General features: G+C 37.5%; 1 protein-coding gene across 10 annotated transcripts in view; it reads left to right on the top strand.

Annotated features, from left to right (window-relative positions):
• Window positions 1–24167, top strand: part of CHM (CHM Rab escort protein) — a 187764-nt gene that overhangs the window by 37922 nt on the left and 125675 nt on the right. Inside the window, exon 3 of one of the 10 annotated variants that reach the window (XM_063804189.1) lies at window positions 15708–15782. The exons of 7 other annotated variants lie outside the window; for them this stretch is intronic. The gene's annotated coding sequence lies outside the window, so the exon portion shown is untranslated. Of the gene's footprint in view, window positions 1–15707; window positions 15783–23041; window positions 23067–23493; window positions 23550–24167 lie in introns of those variants that run through there. 2 more of the 10 variants (XM_054676718.1, XM_016943281.4) reach the window with 2 other exon arrangements.

The following is a 24167-nucleotide window of genomic DNA, read 5'->3' as shown; positions in this document are numbered from 1 at the left end:
GTCCGTGTGTTCTCATTGTTCAACTCCCACTTATGAGTGAGAACATGCAGTGTTTCGGTTTCTGTCCTTTTAATAGTTTGCTGAGAATGATGGTTTCCAGCTTCATCCATGTCCCTGCAAAGGAAATGAACTCATCCTTTTTATGGCTGCATAGTATTCCATGGTGTATATGTGCCACATTTTCTTTATCCAGTCTATCATTGATGGACTTTAAAATTATTATTATTGATGGATTTTTTAAAAAATGTTATTCTGTTCCAGGATCTGGTCCAGGATACTACCTTGCATTTAGTTGTTAATAGTCTCAGATCATCTTCCCCATGATACACTGTGGTGTTTTCCTATGCTGATATTTTTCTTGCTCTTGCTATAGAATCAACCACTTACCTCTATGAAAGAGGTTTACATTAGGTATTTCTACAAGAGCCTTGCCTCTATGTATTTGAGAGTGATATTTAGAAACCAAGATCTGAAACACTAAAAACCATAAATCTGTGTTGATACTTTCAATTAAATGGAATACATTTAAGAATATTATTTAAAACATGGATATACAGTGGAATAAGATGCAAAATATACCAGATTTTTTTGTTAGGATGACCCATGAAAATTAAACATTTTGTGTTTATATAGGACGACTGTAAGCTCTCTCCTGGCTTCCCCTAGCATAAGCTTTCCCTTAAGCCATGAGAGCTGCTTTGAAGGAAATGTTGGAAGCCTTGTGTTAGTGTACACTTTGTCTGCTCTGAGATGGTTGGCACATAGTAGGTACTCAGTAAATACTTTCTGGATGTATGACTCAATATAATAGTATATGACTGGTGGGACCAGAAACTTACATTGTTCCATGATCATGGTCAGAATTTGTAACCCTGGCCATCTTGCCAGATGTATATCATTGACCATATGGGAGATTCAATAAATAAATTAACCCTTTCAATTCACCATCACAGCTAGAACAACAGCAGTTAGCACATATCCTGGCATCATCTTGTCATATGAAGGACCTTCCTTATTTTTGTTACTTGGCAGAGCACCATATGAGGGTAGACACTTCACAAATGCTATTTGGTAATAGGGTAGTGTTGAAGATAGCTTACTGTTCATTTCTATGAGGATTAGTATATGAAAGTTTTCACAGAACTCGTTTGATTTGCTTTTCACCTTTTCAATTTTTAAAGATTTTTCCATTCATGGAGAATGAATGCTACTTGATATTTTCTTTAATATTTTAAAACAATCTAAACTATAAAAATAGTACAATAAGGACTATGTTCTGAAAGGGTTGGCAAACTGTGGCCCACAGTACAGTTGCTTTTGTGAATAAAGTTTTTCGGAAAACAGACATGTCCATTCATTTTTGTATTGCCTCTGTCTGCTTTTGTTAGACAATGGCAGTGTTGACTAGTTCCAACAGAGACCATATGGCTTAAAATATTTACTATCTCATCCTTTACGGAAAATGTTTGCTGACCCTCCACTAGAAAATTTTTTTAGCCCATATAAACGCATATATTGTATATTTAACTGTACAATAGCTGTTTATTAAGGGAAGACAGCGAAGTAAGGATCAGAGAATAATTAAATAATGATTCATATTTTAAAATTTATTAAAATACTACTTTTAAAGTTTATTGCAAAATAATACATGTATACAAGATCATGAAGACAACAATAAAAAGCATACTGCTATCACTTTTTAAAATATAGGTGCCATGAACATGTGTCATGGCAGTTTTTTAAATTATACTTTAAGTTCTAGGGTACATGCACACAACGTGCAGGTTTGATACATAGGGTATACATGTGCCATGTTGGTGTGCTGCCCCCATCAACTCATCATTTACATTAGGTATTTCTCCTAATGCTATTCTTCCCCCAGCCCCCCACCTGCCGACAGGCCCCGGTGTGTGATATTCCTCGCCCTGTGTCCAAGTGATCTCATTGTTCAGTTCCCACCTATGAGTGAGAACATGTGGTGTTTGGTTTTCTGTCCTTGTGATAGTTTGCTGAGAATGATGGTTTCCAGCTTCATCTATGTCCCTACAAAGGACATGAACTCATCCTTTTTTATGGCTGCATAGTATTCCATGGTGTATATGTGCCACATTTTCTTAATCCAGTCTGTCATTGTTGGACATTTGGGTTGGTTCCAAGTCTTTGCTATTGTGAATAGTGCCACAATAAACATACGTGTGCATGTGTCTTTATAGTAGCATGATTTATAATCCTTTGGGTATATACCCAGTAATGGGATGGCTGGGTCAAATGGTATTTCTAGTTCTAGATCCCTGAGGAATTGCCACACCGACTTCCACAATGGTTGAACTAGTTTATACTCCCATCAGCTGTGTAAAAGCGTTCCTGTTTCTCCACATCCTCTCCAGCTTCTGTTGTTTCCTGACTTTTTAATGATTGCCATTCTAACTGGTATGAGTTGGTACCTCATTGTGGTTTTGATTTGTATTTCTCAGATGACCAGTGATGATGAGCATTTTTTCATGTATCTATTGGCTGCATAGATGTCTTCTTTTGAGAAGTGTCTACTAATATCCTTTGCCCACTTTTTGATGGGGTTGTTTTTTTCTTGTAAATCTGTTTGAGTTCTTTGTAGATTCTGGATATTAGCCCTTTGTCAGATGGGTAGATTGCAAAAATTTTCTCCCATTCTGTAGGTTGCCTGTTCACTCTGATGGCAGTTTCTTTTGCTGTGCAGAAGCTCTTTAGTTTAATTAGATCCCATTTGTCAATTTTGGCTTTTGTTGCCATTGCTTTTGGTGTTTTAGACATGAAGTCCTTGCCCATGCCTATGTCTTGAATGGTATTGCCTAGGTTTTCTTCTAGGGTTTTTATGGTTTTAGGTCTAACGTTTAAGTCTTTAATCCATCTTGAATTAATTTTTGTATAAGGCGTAAGGAAGGGATCCAGTTTCAGCTTTCTACATATGGCTATCCAGTTTTCCCAGCACCATTTATTAAATAGGGAATGCTTTCCCCATTTCTTGTTTTTGTCAGGTTTATCAAAGATCAGATAGTTGTAGGTATGTGGCATTATTTCTGAGGGCTCTGTTCTGTTCCATTGGTTTATATCTCTGTTTTGGTACCAGTGCCATGCTGTTTTGGTTACTGTAGCCTTGTAGTATAGTTTGAAGTCAGGTAGCGTGATGCCTCCAGGTTTGTTCTTTTGGCTTAGGATTGACTTGGCAAAGTGGGCTCTTTTTTCGTTCCATATGAACTTTAAAGCACTTTTTTCCAATTCTGTGAAGAAAGTCATTGGTAGCTTGATGGGGATGGCATTGAATCTATAAATTACCTTGGGCAGTATGGCCATTTTTATGATATTGATTCTTCCTACCCATGAGCATGGAATGTTCTTCCATTTGTTTGTATCCTCTTTTATTTCCTTGAGCAGTGGTTTGTTGTTCTCTTTGAAGAGGTCTTTCACATCCCTTGTAAGTTGTATTCCTAGGTATTTTATTCTCTTTGTAGCAATTATGAATGGGAGTTCACTCATGATTTGGCTCTCTGTCTGTTATTGGTGTATAGGAATGCTTGTGATTTTTGCACATTGATTTTGTATCCTGAGACTTTGCTGAAGTTGCTTATCAGCTTAAGGAGATTTTGGGCTGAGAAGATGGGGTTTTCTAAATATACAATCACATCATCTGCAAACAGGGACAGTTTGACTTCTTCTTTTCCTAATTGAATACCCTTTATTTCTTTCACTTACCTGATTGCCCTGACCAGAACATCCAGCACTGTGTTGAATAGGCATGGTGAGAGAGGGCATCTTTGTCTTGTGCCTGTTTTCAAAGGAAATGCTTCCAGTTTGTGCCCGTTCAATATGACACTGGCTGTGGGTTTGTCATAAATAGCTCTTATTATTTTGAGATCGTTCCATCAATACCTAGTTTATTGAGAGTTTTTAGCAGGAAGGGCTGTTAAATTTTGTCAAAGGCCTTTTCTGCCCCTATTGAGATAATCATGTGGTTTTTGTCATTGGTCCTGTTTATATGCTGGATTACATTTATTGATTTGCGTATGTTGAACCAGCCTTGCATCCCAGGAATGAAGCCGACCTGATCGTGGTGGATAAGCTTTTTGATGTGCTGGTGGATTCGGTTTCCCAGTATTTTATTGAGGATTTTTTCATCGATGTTCATCAGGGATATTGGTTTAATATTCTCTTTTCTTGTTGTGTCTCTGCCAGGCTTTGGTATCAGGATGATGTTGGCCTCACAAAATGAGTTAGGGAGGATTCCATCTTTTTCTATTGATTGGAATAGTTTCAGAAGGATTGCTACCAGCTCCTCTTTGTATCTCTGGTAGAATTCGGCTGTGAATCCATCTTGTCCTGGACTTTTTTTGGTTGGTAGGCTATTAATTATTGCCTCAATTTCAGAGCCTGTTATTGGTCTATTCAGAGATTCAACTTCTTCCTGGTTTAGTCTTGAGAGAGTGTATGTGTCGAGGAATTTATCCATTTCTTCTAGATTTTCTAATTTATTTGCGTAGAGGTGTTTATAGTATTCTCTGAAGGTAGTTTGTATTTCTCTGGGATTGGTGGTGATATCCCCTTTATCAGTTTTTATTGCGTCTATTTGATTCTTCTTTCTTCTTTATTAGTCTTGCTAGTGATCTATCAATTTTGTTGATCTCAAAAAACCAGCCCCTGGATTCATTGATTTTTTTGAAGGGTTTTTTGTGTCTCTGTCTCTTTCAGTTCTGCTCTGATCTCAGTTATTTCTTGCCTTCTGCTAGCTTTCGAACATGTTTGCTCTTGCTTCTCTCTAGTTATTTTAATTGTGATGTTAGGGTGTCAATTTTAGATCTTTCCTGCTTTCTCTTGTGGGCATTTAGTGCTATAAATTTCCCTCTGCACACTGCTTTGAATGTGTCCCAGAGATTCTGGTATGTTGTGTCTTTGTTCGCATTGGTTTCAAAGAACATGTTTGTTTCTGCCTTCATTTTGTTATGTACCCAGTAGTCATTCAGGAGCAAGTTGTTCAGTTTCCATGTGGTTATGCAGTTTTGAGTGAGTTTTTAAATCCTGAGTCCTAGTTTGATTGCACTGTGGTCTGAGAGACAGTTTGTTGTGATTTCTGTTCTTTTACATTTGCTGAGGAGTGCTTTACTTCCAATTATGTGGTCAATTTTGGAATAAGTGCGATGTGATGCTGAGAAGAATGTATATTCTGTTGACTTTGGGTGGAGAGTTCTTTAGATGTCTATTAGGTCTCCTTGATGCGGAGCTGAGTTCAATTCCTGGATATCCTTGTTAACCTTCTGTCTCGTTGATCTGTCTAATGTTGACAGTGGGGTGTTAAAGTCTCCCATTGTTATTGTGTGGGAGTCTAAGTCTCTTTGTAGGTCTCTAAGGACTTGCTTTATACATCTGGGTCCTCCTGTGTTTGGTGCATATATATTTAGGATAGTTAGCTCTTCTTGTTGAATTGATCCCTTTACCGTTATTAATAGCCTTCTTTGTCTCTTTTGATCTTTGTTGGTTCAAAGTCTGTTTTATCAGAGACTAGAATTGCAACCCCTGCTTTTTTTTATGCTTTCCATTTGCTTGGTAGATCTTCCTCCATCCTTTTATTTCGAGTCTGTGTGCGTCTTTGCATGTGAGATTGGTCTTCTGAATACAGCACACTGATGGGTCTTGACTCTATCCAATTCGCCAGTCTGTGTCTTTTAATTGGGGCATTTAGCCCATTTACATTTGAGGTTAATATTGTTATGTGTGAATTTGATCCTGTCATTATGATGTTCGCTGATTATTTTGCCCGTTAATTGTTGCAGTTTCTTTATAGTATCGATGGTCTTTACAATTTGGCATGTTTTTGCAGTGGCTGGTACCGGTTGTTTCTTTCCATGTTTAGTGCTTCTTTCAGGAGCTCTTGTAAGGCAGGCCTGGTGGTGACAAAATCTCTCAGCATTTGCTTGTCTGTAAAGGATTTTATTTCTCCTGCATTTATGAAGCTTACTTTGGCTGGATATGAAATTCTGGTTTGAAAATTCTTTCGTTTAAGAATGTTGAATATTGGCCCCCACTCTCTTCTGGCTTGTAAGGTTTGTGCCGAGAGATCCGCTGTTAGTCTGATGGGCTTCCCTTTGTGGGTAACTTGACCTTTCTGGCTGCCCTTAACATTTTTTCTTTCATTTCAACCTTGGTGAATCTGACAATTGTATGTCTTGGGGTTTTTCTTCTTGAGGATTATCTTTGTGGCATTCTCTGTATTTCCTGAATTTGAATGTTGGCCTGTCTTTCTAGGTTGGGGAAGTTCTCCTGGATAATATCCTCAAGAGCGTTTTCCAACTTGTTTCCATTCTCCCCATCACTTTCAGATACAGCAGTCAAACGTAGATTTGGTCTTTTCACATAGCCCCATATTTCTTGGAGGCTTTGTTCGTTTCTTTTTACTCTTTTTTCTCTAACCTTGTCTTCTTGCTTTATTTTATTAATTTGATCTTCAGTCACTGATACCCTTTCTTCCATTTGATCAAATCGGTTATTGAAGCTTGTGCATGCGTCATGAAGTTCTCGTGTCATGGTTTGCAGCTCCATCAGGTCATTTAAGGTCTTCTCTACACTGTTTATTCTAGTTAGCCATTCATCTAACCTGTTTTCAAGGTTTTTAGCTTCTTTGCGATGGGTTCGAACATGCTCCTTTAGCTGGGAGAAGTTTGTTATTACCGACCTTCTGAAGCCTACTTCTGTCAACTCGTCAAAGTCATTCTCCGTCCAGCTTTGTTCCATTGCTGGCGAGGAGCTGCAGTCCTTTGGAGGAGAAGAGGCACTGTTATTTTTAGAATTTTCAGCTTTTCTCCCTGCTTTCTCCCCATCTTTGTGGTTTTATCTACCTTTGGTCTTAGATGTTGGTGACCTACAGATGGGGTTTTGGTGTAAATGTCCTTTTTGTTGATGTTGGTGCTATTCCTTTCTGTTTGTCAGTTTTCCTTCTAACAGTCAGGTCCCTTAGCTGCAGGTCTGTTGGAGTTTGCTGGAGGTCCACTCCAGACCCTGTTTGCCTGGGTATCACCAGCGGAGGCTGCAGAACAGCAATTATTGTAGAACAACAAATATTGCTGCCTGGTCTTTCCTCTGTAAGGTTTGTCCCAGAGGAGCACCTGCCTATATGAGGTGTCTGTCGGCCCCTACTGGGAGATGTCTCCCAGTTAGGCTACACGGGGGTCAGGGACCCACTTAAGGAGGCAGTCTGTTCGTTCTCAGAGCTCAAACCCCATGTTGGGAGAACCACTGCTCTCTTCAGAGCTGTCAGACAGGGACGTTTAAGTCTGCAGAAGTTGTCTGCTGCCTTTTGTTCAGCTAAGCCCTTCCCACAGAGTTGGAGTCTAGAGGCAGTAGGCCTTGCTGAGTTGTGGTCAGCTCCGCCCAGTTCAAGCTTCCTGGCCACTTTGTTTACCTACTCATGCTTCAGCAATGGCGACGCCCCTCCCCAGCCAGGCTGCCTCCTCGCAGTTCTCCCTTGGTTAGGAAAGGGAAATACCCCGACCCCTTGTGCTTCCCAGGTGATGCGACACCCTGCCCTGGTTCCGCTCTCCCTCCGTGGGCTGCACCCGCTGTCCAACCCATCCCAGTGAGATGAATCAGGTACCTCAGTTGGAAATGCAGAAATCACCTGTCTTCTGCGTTGATTACACTGGGAGCTGCAGACCAGAGCTGTTCCTATTCGGCCATCTTGGAACAGTTATGGCATTTTTCTATGTTGTACTACATTAGTTAGAATGAAAGAATAAGAAGCTGTAAAAAAAAGACCCAGACACAATGGCTTGAAAACAATAACTGAAAATATTTTGTGGTTAAAACAAATGTGAAGAGTCCATGAGCACTCTGGTTCCTTTTATCTCATTTTCTTTACCACCCCCTAGGGTTTTCTTTGTTAGCACAGTCTAAAATGGGTCACAGGTTTGCCCAGGTTCCAGCTTTCAGAGAGGAGATAGAGAGTGGATAGACCTTTGTTCTTTTAAGTCCTGGACCTGGAGTGGCATATATCATCTTTGCTCATAGTTCCTGGACAAAAACTAGTCATAATCCACATACAGTTTTATGGAGTTATAAAACTCATCGCTAGCTTGATTGCCATATGTCTATATCCACCTGTGGGAGATGGGAGATTCGGTAGAGAGGTAGTGGTCTTTGCTTGTAATTGCATGCAATTTTCAGAGTCCAGGGTGTTGACCATTACACCATGGGGCTGGCTTAATTGCATGCAATTTTCTTACAGAAAATGTACTTCTTGTTGTTGTTTTAAACAACACTTTAACAACAACTTTTTTTTTTTGAAAAAATTGTTTTTCAATTGATTGTAATGGGCTGTGATATGGCTCGGATATTTGTCCCCTCCAAATTTCATGTTGAAATGTAATCCCTAGTTTAGTAGGTGGGGCCTGGTGGGAGATGTTTGGATCATGGGAGTGTATCCCTCGTGAATGATTTAGCACCATCCCCTTGATGATAAGTTAGTTCTCACTCAGTTCACGTGAGTTCTGGTTGTTTAAAAGTGTGTGGCACCTCCCCCTTGTTCTTTTGCTTCCACTCTCATCATGCATGGTGCCTGGTTTCCCTTCACCTTCTGCCGTGATTGTTAGCTTCCTAACTAAGACCCTTTCCAGAAGCGGATGTTGGCACCCCACTTTTTGTCCTGTCTGCAGAACCTTGAGCCAACTAAACCTCTTTTCTTTATAAATTACCCAGCCTCAGATATTTCTGTATAGCAATGCAAGAACTCCCTAATACTGGCAGTATAGTATTTTTTTTTTTGCAGATGAACATGTCATGATTTATTTAGCCATTTCTCTACTGTTGCATATTAAGCTGTTCCTGATTTCTTGTTATGAACAAAATGTAAACATTCATATATGCATGTCGTTTCTATTTATAACTGTCCAATATTTTAAAAAGGGGCATTGTCCCACATCTTTATCACATTTTTGTGTTTGTAAAATGGACTTATGATATTTTTCTTATTTATTTGTATTTTTAAACAATTGATACACCATAGTTGTATATATTTTTGGGGTATATGTGATATTTTCATACATGTATACAATGTGTAATGATCAAGTCAAGCTAATTGGGAAATATATCATCCTAAACATTTGTCTTTTTGTTGGAAACATTAAAATTCTTCTCTTTTAGCTATTTTGAAATACATAATTATTTTAAACTGTAATTTCCCTACTATGCTATCAAATACCAGAACTTATTATATCTACCTGTATTTTTATACCTATTTACCAACTTTACTTCATGCCCTCTGCTCCCCTTTCCTTCCCAGCCTCTGTTAACTATCATTCGACTCTCTACCACCATGACATCCACTGTTTTAGCTCCGACATATGAGTGAGAACATGAGATATTTGTCTTTTTGTGCTTGGCTTATTTCACTAAACTTAATGACCTCCAGTTCCATCCATGTTGCTGAAAATGACAGGACTTAATTCTTTTTCAGGCTGAATAATATTCCATTGTGTATATATACAATATTTCTTTATCCATTTAACCATTAATGGACATTAAAGTTGATTCCATATCTTCGCTGTTGTGAGTAGTGCTGCAGTTCTTTGATATACTGATTTCCTCTTTTTTTTTTTTTTGAATATATTCCCAGTAGTGGGATTGCTGGATCATATGCTAGTTGTACTTGTAGTTTTTTGAGGACCCTCCATACTGTTTTCCATAATGGCTATACTACTTTACTGATCTTTTTCTTTTTCTCTAATTTAAACAACTGTCACAAAGTCAGTTTGACTTATTGAACTTGTATAACTTCTGTGCCTCAATAAAACTGAATGTTACAGTAAGGAATAAGGTGAAATTTACTTTTTTTTTTTTTTTTTCAGGAAGACTTACTTAGTTAGGTAGCTAGTAGAATAGTAACCTGAACTCAAGAAATGTAATTTCATCCTGATAAAACTGCTGAGTAGGGCTATCTTCCTTATTTTCATTAAATATTTCTTACTTGGAAACATTGAATATTAAATGAGACAAAAACTGTAAGACTAACAGCAAACAAAAATACACTTTGACTTTTTTATGTGCGTGTATTACATTCATGACTTTGTGAAGATCATCTTAGTACTTGTAATCTTTTGCTATTGTTTGCATGTATATTCTATTCAAGTGATATTGGTTGATGATTCTGAAGTGCCCCACTATAAATATCAAGTACAACCTCTGTTGATTTATAAACAGTGTCTGTCATTATCAAGAGCAGCTAATCTTATTCAAAATAGTCACTTCATTGTTGTGTTGCCATAAATTTCTGTAGACATATTTTAAACTAAAGTTAACTTCTGCTATATTGTAATTGAGGGAGCTCTATTTTTGTGTGCCAGCTATCTGTCTCAGTAAATGTAAAATCTCTAGTTTTTTTCAGAGGCCTACAATTGCTGTAAATATTAATGAGCTGCAGACACGTGAAATTTAAAGAATAGATGTGATTTAAAAGAGCAATTTGCAATTCTTAAATGTAGAGATTGGCATTTACTTTAAACTCGAAGTTGTTAAATGGAGGTGTAGTAAGCACAGAAGTTTATACTTGAACAAAATCTACTTCTACCAATAATTGTTCATTTACGTGACCTCAACTGATCCTTTTTTCTGATCATTTATGTCATTTGGCTTTATATTTTTTTCATAACAGTCTTCATGTTCTGTTATATACTATATATATGCTAACAATTCATTTAGATTCAGTTTTTCTTAGTCATTATTAAAAAGAGAATACTTAATATTTGGGGTCTTTAAATCTCATTATACTAAGTGTTTGGTGAATTTATGTCATGGGTCCAAATAATTGTCATAAATACAGTTGTTGATTTTTAAATCTTATATAATAACCATATTATTCCTAAAAGGTGAAAACATTGGTATGTTTTAATAATTTCACCAAGTAAGCATATTCATCTAAATAGTATTATCTTAGATTAAGAATTGATGATGTCATTGTTATATGTCTGTCAGTCCCTGGACTAGATTTCTCTTTGGCCTGACAAATGAATTTTTTTTTTCTAGGTAGGAGTTGTGACTATTTAGGAATTGTGATAAAGAAAAATGACCAATTATCTTTGTCTCTGTAGTTGTTTTTTGTTTCTTGGTTTGAAAAAAACCTTTTTTTCTGTAATTATAAAAATATACATATGCTTGTCATAAGAATTCAAGCAACGTATATATCTATATATTACAAGCATATATGCATACATACATGAAAGATATACATGTCATCCTTCCCATATACCACTCCCAATAGACCATCAATATAGATTGTCCCCAACTTCTGATGGTTTAACTTACAGTTTTTCAACTTTATGATGGTACAGAAGCCATACTCATTCAGTAGAACTCATATCTCAAATTTTAAAATTTGATCTTGGGCAAACAGTATGCGATAGGATACTCTCCTGTGATGCTGGGTAGTGACAGCCAGTCACAGCTTCCAGGCAGCCATGTGATCTTGAGGGTAAGTAGCTGATACTCTACAGTGTTGCCTGATGATTTTGTCCAACTGTAGTCCAATGTAAGGTATGCTTACATGTTTAAGGTAGGCTAGGCTAAGCTATGGTGTTAGGTAGGCTAAGTATATTAAATGCATTTTTGATTTATGATATTTTTAACTTATTGTGGGTTCATCAGGATGTTATATCATAAGTCAAGGCACATCTGTATACATGAAAAATGAAAAATACGCGTTATCCTTCCCACATACCACTCCCAAGAGACTCATTATCGTTTTTTATGTTCTGTCTGGGGGACTTAAGAGAGAAAGTTTCATGACAGATGAAGGAGAGTATGAGTGAAAGGATAAAATGAAGTGAATCGATGTAGTGAAAATATGCCATGATAGTATCTCACCATCACCTCTGTGTATTTACTCATTCTTTTCACATTTGAGAATATTATTTAGTAATATTATGCTGTAGTACTAATAGTGAAAGAACAATAAAAAATTAATTTTTTTTTTTTTTACAAATAAATATTTGACAAAAGCTACAAAACGAAATGAGACCATATAGGAATGTATAAAGAAAATTCATCCCAATAGATTTCTTGGGAGCTGTAGAGCTATGGCCAACAGTCATTTCAAAGTGTAGCTTGAAATCTCTATTGTGCTACTGAAGATTATCAGGATTTTTTGTAGCTTCTTTACTTTTTTTTTTAGACGGAGTCTCGCTCTATGGCCCAAGCTGGAGTGCAGTGGCGCCATCTCAGCTCACTGCAACCTCTGTCTCTTGGGTTCAAGCAATTCTCCTGCCTCAGCCTCCCCAGTAGCTAGGATTACAAGCATGTGCCACCACGCCTGGCTAAAATTTGTATTTTTAGTACAGACGGGATTTCACCATGTTGGCCAGCCTGGTCTCAAACTCCTGATCTCAAGTGATTTACCCATTGGCCAAAGTGCTGGGATTACAGGTGTGAGCCACCGCCACCGCCCCCAGCCAGCTTCTTCACTTTTAAGGGAGAGTTAGAATTTCCTCCTTCAGGGCTTTGTAAGGTAGGGTAGGTAGTAGTGGTGGGGAAAGTGGAGTAGGGGCTTTTTGTGCTCACTTTTTCTTCAGCATTGACTTGACATTGTATTGGCATCCGTTTTCCTACATGTCATTGTTGGCTATGTTGTGGCACTCAAGTGGGATACCCTAAAACTTGTCAATAATTGTCACTTCTCAAGAAATATAGAAATTATAATATAATTAGAAAGCAGTTGTAAAACTGATTGAGGTTATGTTCTTTTCTAGTTCCTGGGTATCGAGGTGAACAATAAAACAGACTATGACCCCTGCCCTTGGACCCTAGGGGGTAGAGACATTAAACATGCTCAAATTTTATATTATAAACTGTACTATGAAAGGCAAAAGGGGAGTACTACTAAAGAATAATAGGGGCATCATTTAGATTTGGTGGTAGGAGGTTGGAGTGAATTGGAGTGGCCGCAATGCAATAATCCCTTATTGACTTCTCACTGTGGATATGACACTCTGAAAATGTTTGAAATACAAATGAAAGAAAATGACAGAGGCAAGTCTTAATCATATTAGGTTAATTTGCCAACATTAAGGACATGTGCCTGGGAGGCAGGTCTGTGCCTTTCTCCAAAGATGCTTTTGAGGGCTTCAGTATTTGAAAGGGAAAGGGCAGATGTTGAGGGAAGAAAAATCTTTAAAAACTGTGTTGATAGATAAAAAGACAAAAGGGTTGCATCCTTTTGAATCTTTGATCAGCCTTCACTGAATACACAATTTTCATATGAGTCTGGGTAGATAGAGGAAATAGCCACTCATACCTTCATCTGGCTCAGTGAATCTGCATTTTTACATAAGATAGTGTAGACAATAGGGCGGAGGAAGCAATCAGATACTCATTTGTCTTAGGTGAGCAGAAGGGTGACTTTGAGTTCTCTTTCCTTTGTCCAGCACCTGTGAAGATAAGCTATATATATAAGGAATTTCCTTGTGGGCAAATTGTGAGGGAGGTTTGTTGCTTTTTATCTTCATAGCCATCTTATTTAGCAACCAAATGAGAAGCAGATCTGCATGACCCAGTTCCCAGCTTGACTTTTCCCTTGGGCTTAGTGAGTTTGGGGTCCCAAGATTTATTTTCCTTTCACAGGGAGCCAGCATTATTTTCCTCTGTAATCCTTTTATAGAAATAGTTGATTTTTTAGTAGAGCCGGATTTTTGTGGCTTGGAAAAGCTCTACCTCATTGACTTATTTCAGAAATTGCATCTATATTCATCAAGTCAATTTTATGCTATTTTTTCTGCCTTGGAAATTAACTGTACATATGTAGAATTGGGTGAGAAATTTAGTTGTGATGCTCTGCTTCAGTAATGAAAGGACAAAAATACTTTGTATAGATGCTCAATTATTATTTGCTCTTAAGAAAACAATATTGATTCAACAGCTATTCATGTGAGGTTTCTTTTTAGTGGCTTGTTTGGAAATTAAGGTTGGTTAGTTTATATTTTCTTTACAGCAAAAGTAAAATAAAATGGCTCTTTCTCTTCTACCAAAATAATCATATATATGTGAATAAGGTAACTCAGAGATAAGTATTTTAAAGGTTTTAGATTCAAGACTACCATAAAGGGATAGGAGAATAAAGTAAACGTAACTTCACTTAGAAGAAATTGTCTCTTTAGATAAATAAAACAGTGCAACCCTGTAAGAGTGAGAAAAATGAACAAGTATCAAAGAATCAGTGTTACCCTAGTTTTCTCCTTTCCTTTTTCCCCCATGTTGTAGACAGATTTTATGATGTCTGTGGAACTAATTTATGAATGAAAGTGATTGTCATTTGTTCAAACTAATCTAGTATTCAAGATGTAAGCTGTTGAAGCCAACATGTAATAATAGCTACCATTTACTGAACAGTTACTTGGTGCTCTACTAGGTATTTTACAAGTGTTTTAACATTTAATTATTACATTTCTCTAAAATAAGTATGATTTCCCTCCTTTTGCAGATGAGGAAACAAACTCAGAGAATTGAAATAACTTGTCCAATGTCACATGCATATTAAGGGAAAGAACCAGGTTTTAAATCTAGGTCCATTTGACAACAAAGCTTGTGCTCTTTTCTCTAAGATAAGCTGTAGGGTTGGAAAAGACACAAATACTGGGTTTGATGGTCAGGAGATCTGGTTCAAGTTATGACTCTCACTGATTAGTTATGTGACTTGTCTTGTTTTCCTCAACTGTGAAATGGGTCTAGTGCAAAACCTCATTTGAAGAGTCACTGTGAGGGTCCAGCGAGTTACCTGTAAAAAGTTGAGGTGTGGCTGCCAAGGCCTGATAATAAAATGTAGCAGGTTCCACAAAAACTTTTTTTTTTTTTTTTAGTAATAAGGAATGTTTTCACCCTTTACTTTGGAGGGCAGAATGGGAAAAATATTTAAAAGTAATTTATGTATTTGTATGGTCTTAAACCAAATGTCATTATATTTTTAGGTCACTGAAATCCGTATTGACATTTGCAAATTTCAGGAGCTTCATTTGCAAATGATATTATAGTTTTTACATGAGGAGATAATTTTTTTCCCATAGAGCTCAAACAGAGGCTAGATTGAGACAGCTCTTAATGTAGAAATTGTGAAACGTCAGCTTCTCTCTACATACTACTTTGACTTGTTTATTCAGTGGATTTGAATTAGGACAGCTTTCATATGACTAGAAAAATACAAGCAAAGATAATTGAAATGTACTGCTTCTACATACAACTCTCTTCTCCCCTTGAGCAATTTCTTTACTATCCTTCCTCTTTCGAAAATAAAGAGAAAACTTTTTCTCTTGTATTTTTCCTCCTTATTTTTTTTGTTTGGTTTTAGTTTTATTGTTTTGTTGGCTTGCTTTGACTTTGAAATGGCAACTATCCCTACAACCATTGGGTGGGGGTGGTAGTTGAAGAATGTCAGTCAGTTTCACAGCTGAAAGTGTGCTCTGCAGCAATAAAGCTTTAAGCTTTTTTCTGACATTCTAATTTTGCTATTTTTCCTATTAATGAAAATAGAGTTTAATTTTCCCTTCCAAGACAAAGGAAGGGTTAAATTTAAGGAACCATGAATATTCTGAAGTAGAGGATAGGGAGAAAGGGAGAGGGAATCAGCAGTCCTTAACCCTTTGATTTGTCATTTCTGTTCTCTCATCTGTGTCCCCATTCTTGTTTCTGTTTGTCTTCTTCCTTCCCAGGGTTGTCAGTGAATGTAGCAATGCCTGACTGGCACTGGACTGTGTTAATTGCTTGCAGAAGTGTGCTGGCTGTGGGTACGTTCTTCTGTGTTCACATTTTGCAAGGAGCGGAGGATGGTGATGATGCTGTTGATAACTTACTATGTGCTAGGCATTGCTTCAAATACTTTCATTTCTATGTTACAGGTAAAGAAAATGAGTTTTAGAGTAACTTCTGTAAAATTACTGACTGAGGTCATGCTGCTAGTAAAAGGCACAACTACAATTTGAATCCAGATTTGTCTGGTGCCAAAGGCTTGATTAATATCATTGCATTAATCGTAATAATTCCCTTAGTTAACTATAATTATTATGCATTAAGGATTCAGAGATGACTAAGCTACTGTCCTTGCCCTTAAGTTGCTCTCAGTCTAGTCACAGGAAGCATTCATGTAATCTGATTATAAGACAGCATGACAAAACTCTAATGGAAGTATGTGCAAAGCTATGGAAGCACAGGGATCGGTTCTTTTTGAAGAGTTGAAGGCTTCACAGAAGAGATGATACTGAATTTGAGTAGTTCTGTCTTTTTTTACTAGTTCCATCATTAGTTTTATGGGGGAATAGCATTTGGGGCATAGGCAATAGCACTAATAAAAGCAGAGAGATATGCAGGCCCTTGGCTCACTCAAACAATGTTGAGTGTGCAGTTGTGGCTGATGCATGGCAGAGAAAGGCAATGTCCAGAGATAAGACTGGGGAGTTAGGTTGGCACTAAGTTTTGAAGGGTCTTATAGCAATGCTAAGAATTTTGGACTCTACTGTAGAAACATTAGTGAGCCATTAAATATCTTTAAGCCAGGAATGGCATAATACTGTTTGCCAACACCTGATCACAATGGCAGTAGTGTGAAGATTGAATTGGAAGGGGAAGAAACTACAGGCAGGGAAACCTTTGATAAGACTAATGCAATAGATAGATAAGAGGGAGTGAGGGCCTGAAATAATGCAGCAGTGGTAGCGATAGCAAGGATAGAAGGGGCTTAAGAAATTAACTAGAATGGATATGTGAGGAAGGAATGATGAATGAGTTTAAGATTTTTTTTTTTTTCAGCATAGGAGGCTGTAAGGATGGTGTTGCCATTTATTGAGATAGGGAAACTGAATGGATGACCAAATTGGGGGTGTGGGACAGATAATAAATTTGTCTTTTGGACATGTAGAGATTAAAGTACATCTGGGACTTTTAGTGAAAGGAGGTGTCCAATAAGCTCATGACTCATGATCTGTGTTTTCAACCAACTAGAAGTAGATTTGAGTCTGGAGCTCACCAGAGGGGCCCAGATTGGAGATACCAATTAGTGAGTCATCAACAGAGAAGTGATAATTGAATCAGTGAAAACAGATGAGATCACAGAGGGAAACAAAAATTGAGGGCAACCTTTGTGTATTATTTGTTCATCTACCTGCCTTGGTTGTCTATAAACGGATTTGAATGGGTGGACTAATGTGGAATGAGTAATAACTCAAACACAGGAAAATCTCTCTCCAGCCCTAATGACTGCGAACACGATCTGGTATTTCTTTCTGGCAGGCTGATCTGATTGCCAAAGCAACTTCTTGTAGATTCATAGGGCTCTCTTAAAACCAAGTAACATTTCAAAACAACATGTTGTACGTGAGAAATATATATACACTATTTGCTTGTCAATTAATAAAAGCAAATAAGATCCTGGTCTTCCTCTCTGACATTAGAATTGCTTTGCATACCTTGTCATAGAGGCCCACTTTCCTTGGTCTTGGAATGAGGAGATGGTGAAAGGAGCTCAGCTTTCTTGTGTAGCAAGTATGTGGAACTTACAGTAAATGAGAATTTGTGTAGGGAGTAAGTCCAGTATATTTTCTAGCCTATTCTATTATTTGTCACCAGGGAGATGTCATGACTCTTTGTAGTACTTCAACCAAATTTAAATGAAATAGAGCCTCTTTTAATGTCCATAGTATATTGTACTCAATAATATCTGGCAAATCAATACTAGTAGACATGCCAGACTATTATTTTCCTATTCTTATCATATGTGTGAAGATATTTGTGCACATTAAATGTGAGATAAGCAATAAAATTGGTTGTATTTTAGGTCCTAGAAATGAATAGTTTCCCCAGCTCTGACATTAGAGTAATCATAGCCATGGAATTATTATCCAGATGAATTGGGGTAACAAAATAAAAACTAGATTTCATTCCATCTGCTGTTTGTGAATAGATGCCACTGTCTTTACTTATAGTAAGTCAGATTCCAGGATTTGTATTATATGCTTATGTTTATAATTTAAATATTCTAATCTTGTAAATTATAGGAGACAGTGTATTTAGTGGAAAGAGCAGAGGCTTTGGTGCCTGATTGTCCCTGGTCTTAAATCTGGGTTTTGCCATTTCCTAGCTGAGAGAGTTAGACAATATTCAGCTTCACAGTTGTTGTTGTTTTCTCCCTAATTGTAAAATGGGGATAATTGTAGCACCAATCTCTGGATTCTTGTGAGAATAGTGAATATAAAATGCCAAACTCAACGTATTTAGTAACCTATTTTTGTTGTTCTACTTAACATGGATTAAGCCAGCGTTTCTCAACAGATGCTCTATTAAGCCCTAATCCTTTAATATACTTTAAAAAAGAAAAAACATGTTTGTTGGTTAACTGAATTTGAGAAATTCTGCCTACTGCTATAATTCCCTCTTGGAGAGCTATAACAGACATTAACATATTTAATCGTGCTGAGAAGCCATCATATAAACAAACCTTTTTTTGTTGCTGTTGTTTAAATTTTTCAACCTAGCATTTTCCAAGTTTATTTTGTCACTGTGCATTTTTTTTTCTTGGGAGACCTATTAATAATAGCTCATTTTGATGGGGTACATTTTAGAAAAGGTTAATTTAGTAATCAGGACCAGGCACTACTCAATTAAGTGTTTGACTTTATTGAACCACAGCTACCATTATATCTTGTGGACTAAATGGTGCTAGCCAGCTTAAAAGTTTGGGAATTTGTATGTTGTAATGGACAGGATTAGAGTTCAGGAGAACTGAGTTTCAATTGCAGTTCTGCAAATTGTAACTGTGTGGCCCTGACTAGTGACTAAACTCTACACAGACAAGTCGTAGTGTCCTCATCTATGAAATAACACCCTTTCTATCTGCCTCACAAGATTGCCAGAAGAATCTATGAGAGAATAGTTGTAAAAACAAGTTGGGAAATTAAAACTGCTGTCAATGGAAGATGGTATTACTACTACTCTAGGAAAAGGAATTGTAAGAGCAGTGAATGAATAATAGGACAGTCTGAGGTTGAGCTATGCTGCTCTTGTTCCCATCGAGCAACCTTGGATCCCATTAGCTACCTGCCTGAAAACATTTTCAACTCCTAATTTCTTAATAATTAGAATGGTTCCCAGATGAATATGCTTGAATGTCAGTAGCTTCATCTTTTGTTACTGTTCTTGGACTTGCTTAAGAAGCCATTTCACAATACAATATGTAGTTTATTAGCATTTAGCTATGCCTGCTGCTGAATATTCAACACTGAATTGTAATTATGATGCACAATGGAAAAGAAGATTGTTAGGATTTAATTAATAAGCTCCACTTAATGGGTTTAATGCTCAGCCTTCTCATATAGTTCAACTTTCTTTGAGTCTACCTGTAGTATTGCTTTTCTGTTAAGAGATGTTAAGCAAACTGATATTGCTTCAACATTAAACACCATATGAAGGATGAGAAAGATCTTGATTTAGTTTCAGTACTATTTTTTTCTATTATCTTCTTGATTAGTGTTAAGGGAGGGTTGTATAACTTATTTCCTTATTGTTTCTGGAAAACCTTAGGTGGCACTCTGAATAAGCTATGCGAAGCTTTCAAAAGATTACAACCATGTTTTCTACAATTTTTTTAAAACTTTTATGTCTGCAGGTACATGTGAAGGTTTGTTACATAGGTAAACTCGTGTGATGGGGGTTCGTTGTACTCATTATCTCAGCAACCAGGTATTAAGCACAGTATCCAAAAGTTATATTTTCTGCTTCTCTTCCTCCTCTCACCCTCAAGTAGACTCCAGTGTTTGCTCTTGCCTTCTTTGTGTTCATAAGTTCTCATGATTTAGCTCCCACTTATAAGTGAAAACACTTGGTATTTGGTTTTCTGTTTCTGCGTTAGTTTGCTAAGGATAATAACCTCCAGCTCCATCTGTGTTCCCACAAAAGACACAATCTTGTTCTTTTTTATGGCTGCATAGTATTCCATGGTGTATATGTACCACATTTTCTTTATCCAGTCCGTCATTGATGCACGTTTAAGTTGATTCTATGTCTTAGCTATTGGGAATAGTGCTACAGTGAACATTTGCATGCATGTGTCTTTATGGTAGAATTATTTATATTCCTTTGGGTATATACCCACTACTGGGATTGCTGGATTGGATGGTAGCTCTGCTTTTAGCTCTTTGAAGAATTGCCCTAATGCTTTCCACAGTGGTTAAATTTACACTTCCACCAACAGTGTACAAGTGTTCCCTTTTCTCTGCAACCTTGCCAGCATCTGTTATTTTTTCACTTTTTAGTAATGGCCATTTTGACTAGTGTGAGATGGTATCTCATTGTGGTTTTGATTTTCATTTCTCTAATGATTAGTCATATTGAGTTTTTTTTCCATATGCTATTGACTACATGTATGTTTTCTTTTGAAAAGTGTTCATGTACTTTGTCCACTTTTTAATGGGATTGTTTTTCTCTTGTAAATTTGTTGAAGTTCTTTTTAGATGTTGGATATTAGACCCTTGTCAGATGCATGGTTTGCAAAAATTTTCTCCCATTCTGTAGGTTGTGTGTTTACTCTGTTGACAGTTTCTTTTGCTGTGCAGAAACTCTGAAGTTTAATTAGATTCCACTTGTCAATTTTTGCTTTTGTTGTGATTGCTTTTGGTATCTTTGTTATGAAATCTTTGCCCATTCCTGTGTCCAGGATGGTATTGCCTAGGTAGTCTTCCAACAATTTAATAGTTTTGGGTTTTGCATTTAGGTCTTTAATCCATCTTGAGTTGATTTTTGTATATGGTATAAGGAAGGGCTCCAGATAACAGTCTTCTACATATGGCTAGCCTGTTATCCCAGCACCATTTATTGAATAGGGAGTCTTTTCCCCATTGCTTGTTTTTGTCAGCTTTGTCGAAGATCAGGTGGTCATAGGTGGGCAACCTTATTTCTGGGCTCTCTATTCAGTTCCATTGGTCTATGTACCTGGTTTTGTACCAGTACCATACTGTTTTGGTCACTGTAGCCTTGTAGTATAGTTTGAAATCTGGTAACGTGATGCCTCCAGCTTTGTTCTTTTTGCTTAGGATTGCCTTGGCTATTTGGGTATTTTTTGGTTACATATAAATTTTAAAGTAGTCTTTTCTAGTTCTGTAAACAGTGTTGTTGGTAGTTTGATAGGGATTGCATTTAATCTGTAAATCGCTTTGGGCAGTATGGCCATTTTAATAATTTTGATTCTTCCTATTCATGAGCATGGGATGTTTTTACATTTGTTTGTGTCTTTTGATTTCTCTGAGCAGTGGTTTCTAATTCTTATTGTAGAGAACTTTTACTTCCCTGGTTAGCTGTATTCCTAGGTGTTTTATTCTTTTTGTGGTAATTGTGAATGAGATTGGCTTTCTGATTTGGCTCTTAGCTTGCCTATTATCGATGCATGGGAATGGTAGGGATTTTTGAACATTGGTTTTGTATCCTGAAACTTTGCTGAAGTTGTTTATCAGCTGAAGGAGCTTTTGGGCCGAGACTGGGGTTTTCTAGATATAGAATCATATAGTCTGCAAACCAAGACGGTTTGACTTCCTCTTTTTCTTTTGGATGCCCATTATCTCTTTCTCTTGCCTAATTGATCTGGCTAGGACTTCCAATACTATGTTGAATAGGAGTGGTGAGAGAGGGCATTCTTGTCTTGTGCCAGTTTTCAAGGTGAATCCTAGCTTTAGCCCATTCAGCATGATGTTGTCTGTGGGTTTGTCATAGATGGTTCTTATTATTTTGAGATGTATTCCTTTAATACTTAGTGTGCTGAGAGTTTTTAACATGAATGAGTGTTGAATTTTATCAGAAGTCTTTTCTGCATCTATTGAGATAAACATGGTTTTTGTCTTCAGTTCTGTTTATGTGATGAATCACATTTATTGATTTATGTATGTTGAAGTAACCTTGCATCCTGGGGATGAAGCCTTCTTGATCGTGGTGAATTAGCCTTTTGATTTGCTGCTGGATTCCGTTTGCAAGTATTTTGTTGAGGATTTTTGCATCAATATTCAATCAAGGATACTGGCCCGAAGTTTTCTTTTTCTGTTATATCCCTGCGAGGTTTTTGTTTCAGGATGATGCTGGCCTCATAGAATGAGTTGGGGAGGAGTCCCTCATTTTTTTGGAATAGTTTCAGTAGGAATGGTACCAGCTCTTCTTTTGTGCATCTGGTAGAATTCGGCTGTGAATCCATCTGGTCCTGGGCCTTTTTGGTTGATAGGCTATTTATTTCTGATTCCATTTCAAAGCTTGTTATTGGTCTGTTCAGAGAATCAGTTTATTCCTAGTTCAGTCTTGGGAGGGTGTATGTGTCCAGGAATTTATCCATTTCTTTTATGTTTTCTAGTTTGTATGCATAGTGGTGTTAATAGTAGCTTCTGATGGTTATTTATATTTCTGTGGGGTCAGTGGCAACATTCCCTTCGTCATTTGTAATTGTGTTTATTTGTGTCTTCTTTCTTCTCTTCTTTAAGTCTAGCTAACATCCTATCTATCTTATTAATTTTTTCAAAAAGCCAACTCCTGGATTCATGGATGTTTTGAATAGTTTTTCCTGTCTTCATTGACATTCTTGGTTGCAAATCTTTTTCTTTAAGAATGTTGAATATGGGTTCCCAATCTTTTGTTGCTTGGGTGGTTTCAGCTGAGAGGACCACTTTTAGCCTGATGGGGTGCCCTTTCTCTCTAGCTGCACTTAATGCTGTTTCTTTCATTTTGCCCTTGGAACATCTGAAGATTATGTGTTTTGGGGATGATATTCTTGTGTAGAATCTTGCAGGGGTTTTATGTATTTTCTGTATTTGACTGTTGGCCTCTCTGGCAAGGTTGGGAAAATTATCATGGAAGATATCCTGAAATATGTTTTCCAAGTTGTTTGCTTTTCCCCTGTCTCTTTCAGGGATGCCAGTGATTTATAGATTTTGCCTGTTTACAGAATCCCATACCTCTCAGTCATATTGTTTATATCTTTTTATTCTTTTTTATTTTTGTCTGTCTTATTTTAGAGAACCAGTTTTCAAGTTCTGAGATTCTTCCCTCAGGTTGGTTTATTCTGCTGTTAATACTTGTGATTGCATTGTGATATCCTTGTATTGTGTTATTCCGCTTTGTCAGATTTGTTAGTTTTTTTTTTTTTTTTCCAGCTGTTTCATCCTTCAGCTCTTGTATTATTTTATTGTGATTCTTAGCTTCTTTGGGTTGGGTTTCTCCATCCTCCTGAATCTCAAAGATTTTCATTTCTTTCCATATTCTGAATTGCATTTCTGTCATTTCAGGCGGCTTAGCCTTGTCAAGAACTCTTGTTGGAGAACTGGTGTGGTTGTTTGAAGGACATACAACACTGGCCATTTGAGTTACCCGAGTTCGTGCATTGATTCTTTCCCATATCTGCCTGTGGGTATTCCTTTAACTAAAGTGTAGAGTGAGTACAGTCAGTAGACTTCTTTTCTGGTTATTTTCACAGGACCGAGGCTTCGTACAGGGTCTTTATTGGAAGCTGACTTCTTGTCTTTGGTTTAAGAGAGGTACGTATGTTAGTGAGTATTTTTGGTCTTGAAGCTTTGGCGTGTCATCCAGTAGGTGGCATTTAAGTGTACTGTTTAGTTGGTAGATTCTTGCTTGGTTGTGTGCCTCTGCTATGTTTCCTCACAGTTGCAGCCATGTTCCCTATCAATGCTCTGAAAGTGTGGGTTCCTCTCCCTCTTGAGTGCTGGCTGTAGACCATAGCTTGGTGCTCCTGGGCTGCCCACTGAAACTCTGGGGTGATCTCAGCATTTATGTTTTTTCCACAACTTGGAGGCAGCAGAGTAACGGACCTTAGTAGTGATTTTGGCCAAGGGTTTTTTACTTGTATCCTGGGGGCTCCACCCCAGAGAGATGCAGGTCAGCAGTTGCTCAGTGAGAGCAGTCCAGGATTCAGGATCTGTGCTCTGGGCCCAACCTGGGTGTTCTCTAGTGGCGAGCAGTCGGGGGTGGGTGTGACCTATGGGAAATGGACTGACCCCTTTTTCTGTTGACTACAGTTAGTTGGAGGTTTGGGTAAGGCACTTAGGGTCTTTGCTTCTTCGTTAGTCCAAGGGTAGCAAGGGAAGTCTGCTGCAGAGGCAGTGGCAGAGAGGCTTTCAGTTGCTCCTGGGGGCTCT

This window comes from Pan troglodytes, chromosome X (genome assembly GCF_028858775.2).
Source record: "Pan troglodytes isolate AG18354 chromosome X, NHGRI_mPanTro3-v2.0_pri, whole genome shotgun sequence".
In the NCBI taxonomy this organism is placed as follows: domain Eukaryota; kingdom Metazoa; phylum Chordata; class Mammalia; order Primates; family Hominidae; genus Pan; species Pan troglodytes.
This window is presented reverse-complemented; position numbering and strand designations above follow the sequence as displayed.